General features: G+C 43.6%; 1 long non-coding RNA gene across 1 annotated transcript; it reads right to left on the bottom strand.

Moving 5' to 3' along the window:
- Positions 1–656: 656 nt before the first annotated feature.
- Positions 657–6,360, bottom strand: LOC109370800. Its single transcript, XR_002121228.2, has 2 exons — positions 6,125–6,360; positions 657–5,012 (listed from the first exon to the last, which is right to left on the bottom strand). It is a non-coding gene; the product is annotated as an uncharacterized LOC109370800 (long non-coding RNA).
- Positions 6,361–6,708: the final 348 nt, after the last annotated feature.

Genomic DNA, 6,708 nt, shown 5'->3' with positions numbered 1-6,708 from the left:
ACTTATCCCAGGATGCGTGATCTTCCAAAAATCTGCCAACCCCTGCAGTGTTCAAACTGCTGGTATGACCACAGCCACATGAAGAATGAAATTAAACCCCATGGAAATCTTTGACATTTCTACTATTATGCAATGTTTGGGTGAAAAAAGAAAAAAAAAAGGAGAAATTCTCCTTCCCTTTCCAGAGCGAGTTTAGAAAAACTATTTCTAACTTTTTTAAATTACACATTTCACCATTAAAAGAAACTGTCCATAAATTAAAAGAACCACTAACTAGGGCTTATGTAACCCATTTAGGGTGGGAAATTGGGAACACTTGGGAGAGAAGTCTGCTCTGTAATTTCTGGAGGCTACAACATTCATCTGATGTGCACAAAAAACATCAGAGAAATTGCTGATTTAATATTTGCATTAGCATTGTACACAACGGGTTCATGTTGAGAGAGAGCGCGATGCTGGCATCCGTGTCCTATAGAACCTACAGGGAACCTTTTAATATAGATGTAATTGTCTGAGGGATAGTTTGCTGTAGATTTACTTTATCCGCTTCTGATATGAAAGCTGCCTTTCTTTTTGCTTGAAAGAATGCTTATAGCTTGTGGAAGGATCACACCCAGCCCAACTCGGTACACCACACCTGGCATATATGGATGAAATAGAGAAGTTGCATAAAATTTATTTTTCCACCTTGTTTTACAACATTCCCTTTTAAGTTCTTACACATCTGCAACGTACAACTCCACAGAACAATAAATAATTGGCATTCATATTTCTCTTGAACAGAGAGTATATTTACACGTTGTTTAACTAGATGACAGGTACAAAACATTGGCATCACAGTAAATATCATTTTGACACCAGAATCCATCTCCCCCAATTAAAATTAAATTAACATTTAATTTTTAACAAATTTTAACAATTAGAAATGTTCTCAAAGGCATATAAGTACACAAATTGTAGTAGGCAGTAGTAATGGACCATATTGGCAAAGCTGAAGAACCCAGGATTTCATGCAAATCAAAGGGTTTATTAACTCCAAAGAAACTAATAATAAATACAAAATAAATGAGCCCATCCAGCTGACGCTGAAGGTCCCAGCAGGCCCTGAGATGGCCCTCACTACGCAGCCGTGAAGAGGCACCAACCCCACCTGAAGGGCTGTGTGCAATAAGACATGACAACGAGCTGCATGCAGTGCAGCTCACCTGCCTGGTGCTGAGCACTGCTGGTGCAAACAAAGGATTTATGATGCATCTCGTGACGCAGCAGCTCTCTTTAAAAGAGAAAGCCAGAATATGAGCTCTAGGGATTCACACATCTAACTCAACACAGCTCCCTGATCAACCATAGCAAAAGTCCCTTCAAGAGTTGCAGAGGGCAGAGGAGTTTGTAACAGCATTTAATTGTGATCGTGCAGAAGACCACAGACAAACAACACCGTCGGTGCTGCTCAGTTTGATCCAGCCACAGCTGCAGCTCTCAGCACGTAGCTCTCAGCGCTGAGAGGACACCAGGGATGTCACTCATCACTCAGCCCAGTTCTGATAAGGCTGTGCTCAGATTCAAGCTGCTGCTACTGAATAAAGAATGCTACAATTCAATTGCAATACAAGCTGAGCAGAACAAGTGTTTGCAAAGATAACCTGGGGCAAACCATGGGAAATGCATGTGAGAGTAAAGGAAAAAAAAGAATGAAAAGGGTTGCAACACACCTGGAATTACTGCAGCGATGTAAGAACAGAACAATGCGTGTCACAAAACCTTCACACCATTAAGCACAGCACAGCTTCCCCACAGCAGGCAGGGGAACAGGAGCACCCCAGGCACTGCCATCCCACAGCAGCGCTTGGGGCGCAGTCCCAAAGCTCACACGTTGCACAAACTGCTGCAGTACATAAACCAGAACAACAAGAAGGGGAGGGAAGAGAACACTGATTGAATCTACACACAAGGTACTGCATACAAGAAGGAAACAATGCTTTGCTTCCGAGAAGCACAAATAATGATCACACTAGATGGAAGAGATTAAATTAAGTTTCCAACAGAGAATGCATTTATTCACGTGTACGGTAAGCAGGAACACGTTCATTAAACTTTGCTTTCAACAAGATGTTTAAATAACTTAAGAGAAATAAACTGCGGATGTAAAGTGCTAAACTTGAAACATACAACAGTCTCTCCTCCCTCCTACTGTTCTTTAGATGGCAGTTTTAATTTTCTGGTTACTTTAAAAAAGGCAGCGTCTAACCAGAGAGAAATTTCTTCCTGGTTTACAACCTTGTGCAAAGGAACACCGCCTCCTCCCCAGGACACAGCCACAGACTGCTCCACTGCCACCAAACGGGCCTTCAGCATTAAGGTTGTGATGCAATAAATGTTACTGAAATCACAGGTCACTCCCTTTCTTGGTGTAAGCTAGTATTTTGCAAATATGGTCCACTCAGTGTAAACTGTACTGACTTTGGGAAACAGTGAATTCTACCACAGACACAACTGAAATATTTACAGGCGGTAGCGCAGCACTGCTGTCCCCGAGGGACGTTCGCACACACAGGGATGGGGATCCGACAGATGCGTACCACGATGTATCTTCTGAAGGACGAGAGGGACTTCTTGGTGGCAAGAAACTGCCAAAGAATTCTTGATTCTTCTTCTTAAATCTACTTAAATCGGATATTGACGGGGACTCGGAACATCTGCACGTCTGACACCATTCAGGAATTGCAGCAAGTCGCAATGAAGATAACATGAAGCACCTTTTGGCACATGGCATCCTTCACAAAACGCTGCCAGCCCAACTGTTCCAAAATGGGGCTGCACAGACACTGCTTTTTATCCTTGGAGACAAACCACTGAGCGATGTAGGACTTACAGCACCTTTCCCAAAACAACCGTGTGTCAGAGGGGTGGAAATGCATACTGTTATACTATTATTATTTTTAGGAACAATTCAGAAGAGAAGGAATGAAAGGCAGCATTTTGAAAACGCCTTTCTGAACTCAGGGAGTTTTCCTCACATGAAATAACAACAAGGCCTGCTGCTTCCTCACCCCCAGGCTACACAAATTTTTATTTCTTCTCTAATTCCTTTGGAACTTGCTTCCCTCCTCTTTGATATTTCCTCTCCACAACTGAGAACAAGGAAAGGTGCCCAGGTCATCCAAAGCGTTCCTCAGAGCAATCACCACCCAAGCCACAGCGATCTTAAACTTGAAAACCCGAGACGTACCACTATGGATCCACAGAGACTCCGGCTCTCCTTTCGAAACAACGCTCCCATTTTCCACTGCTTTTCACACCAGAGCCTTTCATGCCGTTTGCGACAGCGGCTGCGGCAATGGCAGCAGAAGCTGGCAGTCCATGAAAGGCGCCCTGCGTGGCACAGAGACGAGCAGGAGCGTCTGCTCCATGCAGGGCCCGGCCGGGACGCGCTGCCCCAACAGCCCGGGGTGTGCAGGCACACAGCTCCGCCATTCCCATCGCCGCGCCAGGCAGTGCCAGCCACCACCGTGGTTTTTGTGATGTGGGAACGAGACAGAAAGCAACTAATTTATCACAGACTGAACGGCCATTAGATGAGGATGGCTGCCACTATACAAGCTGGGCCATGATTGATGCACAGCCCCAGCAGCAAAAGGTTCCTGTAACTGCCGTTCTCCTGAGCTGTCTGCATGTGCAGCCATTCTCACTGCGTTACAATGGGGGCTGAGCCTCACTACAAAAGCAAAACTCACCAGATTTAAAGAATATATCTATTTTTTGCTTTGCATACAAACCTAATGCCTTTGTACAGACCCTGCTCCTGCCTCTGATTCAAGTTCGGTTTTTTAGAGCGAAGCACGCGGAAGGTTCTCAAAAACTGCCTCCTGTAGGGACTTTGTCACGAACAACATCCACCCAGGAGCGCCTCCGCTTATTTGCAGCCCATCTTCACTGCTCCGCCCTAACAGGAAACAGACCTGGTAGAGCTGTGAGGAGCAGCAGCTCTGTGACCTTTCCTTTCAGTCTCCAAGGATTCAAGACAGTCTGCCACATTGTCTGCAGAACAGTACAAGTCTCTTCTCACATTGTCAACACATTTCAAGTCTGATCAACTGCAAATTTTTTTTCCAAAGGAAATTTGCTTTAGTTTAGATAATTCTCTGCTATACAAATAAATATACAGTAAAGCTATTATGTCACCAGCTCCTTCTAACAGGAAGCACAAAAGCTAAACAAAACTCCATTTCTTCATTTTGGATTACATTTCTCTGTAGTTATCGATGGCTGGATACCACCAAAATCACTAGGGTGAGCACTGACAGAAAATCTCAGACAAGCTCAGATTCTCAAGCATGTGTAGACTGGAGCCCCACTATGGGAACAGCATGCCATAAATCAGGAATCTGTGGTCAGCACTACAGCACATCACCTACATTAAGGGATTTCCAAGACGTAAAAAGAACGTACCTACTTGAATCGAAAAGATGAATAAAAAACTACACAACACATTGCAAGGAACACCACAGGTACTTAAAAAATTAAAAATTGTCAAATATAAATTTTGAGGTCAGTTAGCAGCTTTTGGATGCTTTTAACCACAAGTGAGAAACCAACCATCACCATAGCTGCATGCATTTGACCCCAGTTAAGTTGAACAAAAGTGACAAAAAGTGGCTGAACTAATAAGTGCCTCCAGACTCCGAAGAACTCCCTTGTACCAATCAGTCTCCATTCATGGTAGTTGTGAAGTCTTTTTCAATGAAGCAGCATGTAATAGAGATTACCACATGATCCTTATGCAAATATCAGACGTATTTGTTTTAGTAACAACTACACGATTTTTGCCTCTCAGCCATGTGCAGCATTTGTCTCTGGTGCAGAAGGAAAGCAGCCCTAGGATGTGAGCTTTGAGTAGCTTGGAGGAGAAAACCTTCGCCTCAGGTACTTCAGGACGTAGAGGGGAAGACAGCTCACCAGAGTGATGACAGTGACTTTCCACAAGAACGACAAAGTAGCAATGAAGTAAACATCTGTAAAAAGAGAAAAGCTCAGAGTCAACAAAAGAGAAGGGAAGAGGTACAGAAAGGCAATGCGATCTGACAGCGCTTCTCCAACAGCCTCACCTTCCCCCACACGCAGAATTTCAAAGCTCACACGATCCCTGGTACCTCACTTTTCTGCCTCTTTCAAAATGCCTGACCCATTCCTGTGGGATTCCAGCAGAGCATGAAACTCATTGCAGGCAAATGCACGTGCATAGCCCATCTAAAGCAGGGCTATCCATCCTCTGGAAATACTGAACTCTCCTTAAATGGGCTACTTGTATGCTGACTCTGAGACTTGGCCTCTGCTACTTGGCTGGTAGTCCAAACAAACACATCTCTCAACTCAGTTAGATCTGGGAGGCACTACAAAAATAGCTACAGCATTGATCGAGATAGAGCTAGTATACCCATCTGTAAAAGACACAGATCTAGCCCACGAGGAAGTTACCCTCATGGCCTTCAGTGTAAGCAAAGAGCTTTATGGAAGAAGTAGTGACATCTTGTGGATCCCTGAACAAACACTGGAACAAAGCCTACAGATCTGATTTGTAACTAGATAACTATCGGGGGATCTGGAATTCCTCATCTTTTTCCCTTTAGCCATGGAGACTAAATGGATTAACTCCCTTCCAGGCAAGTTTAAAAAAAAAAAGAAAAAAAGAAAAAAGAGAAGGGCCTATGAGGAAGCGGATAAAGTTGGGTAAGCTTTAGGAGGCAGTTACTTCATCCAGCTAAAAGGCTAAATTCTTCAAAGAGGAGGGGATCAAATTTGCACTCTCAAGTCCAGTTCACACATGGAAATAAAAGATCACTATTCCATATGACAGCTGATACATGGAGAAGCTCTGAAAGCAAGGATGAGATTCACTGAGCAGCATACAGCCCACTGACTAGCTTTATCTCCTCTAGCACTTTGCTGTGAGAAGGAACCATAAAACATCCTTCAAATCAAAAAGTGTTTATTCTGGACAGAAGTATCACCATTATAATCACGTTGACATCATCAACAGCCTTTTAAATCCAACTAATGTTCTTACAGCCCAGTTAACTATTCAGGTCATAAAGCAACCGGATGGAGAAAAGGTATTTAACCTTACCGATAAATTCATGTAAGAAGACCAGAGAAGCTATGTAGCAGGAGAGACTAAGCAACTCAGCCACTATCATGAGCCAGTGCCAAGTCTGGATCGTCAGTGCCACCATCAGTAACTCTGTGAGAATCAACGACGTGAAGGAAATGGCGACAATGTGAACAAACTCAGACTCAAAGAGGAGGAGCGCTCCGTACATGATGATGCTACCTGCAGGAGAGCAGACCCATTGAGTATTTTACCCTAACACCAGTCAAAACTAAAAGCCTACTGCTAAGTCTTGGGGAGACTGAAACACAGCTGTGTCTTGAGACTGTCATTACATTCCACAGGTTCATGAAAAACAAGGAATCCGTTACTATTTAGGAGACAACTGATAAGAAGGCAGGGAAAAAAGTTACTGCACAGATGCCCAGATTGTTATATTAGTCTATTATATTCACAGACGTGGAAATTGGAAGTGAAGGCACAGTATTTTGGCAGCTGGTAACTTCTATAATCATGAAAATCCATTCTCCCGGAAAAGCAGCTGGTCACTGCTCAGAAGCTGAAGGATATCAAACATTCCTAAGACCCACTGCATTGTCTCA

The sequence above is a fragment of the Meleagris gallopavo genome, chromosome 22, assembly GCF_000146605.3.
Source record: "Meleagris gallopavo isolate NT-WF06-2002-E0010 breed Aviagen turkey brand Nicholas breeding stock chromosome 22, Turkey_5.1, whole genome shotgun sequence".
Classification (NCBI taxonomy): Eukaryota; Metazoa; Chordata; class Aves; order Galliformes; family Phasianidae; genus Meleagris; species Meleagris gallopavo.
The sequence above is the reverse complement of the archived record's forward strand: the minus strand, read 5'-3'. Positions and strand labels throughout refer to the sequence as shown.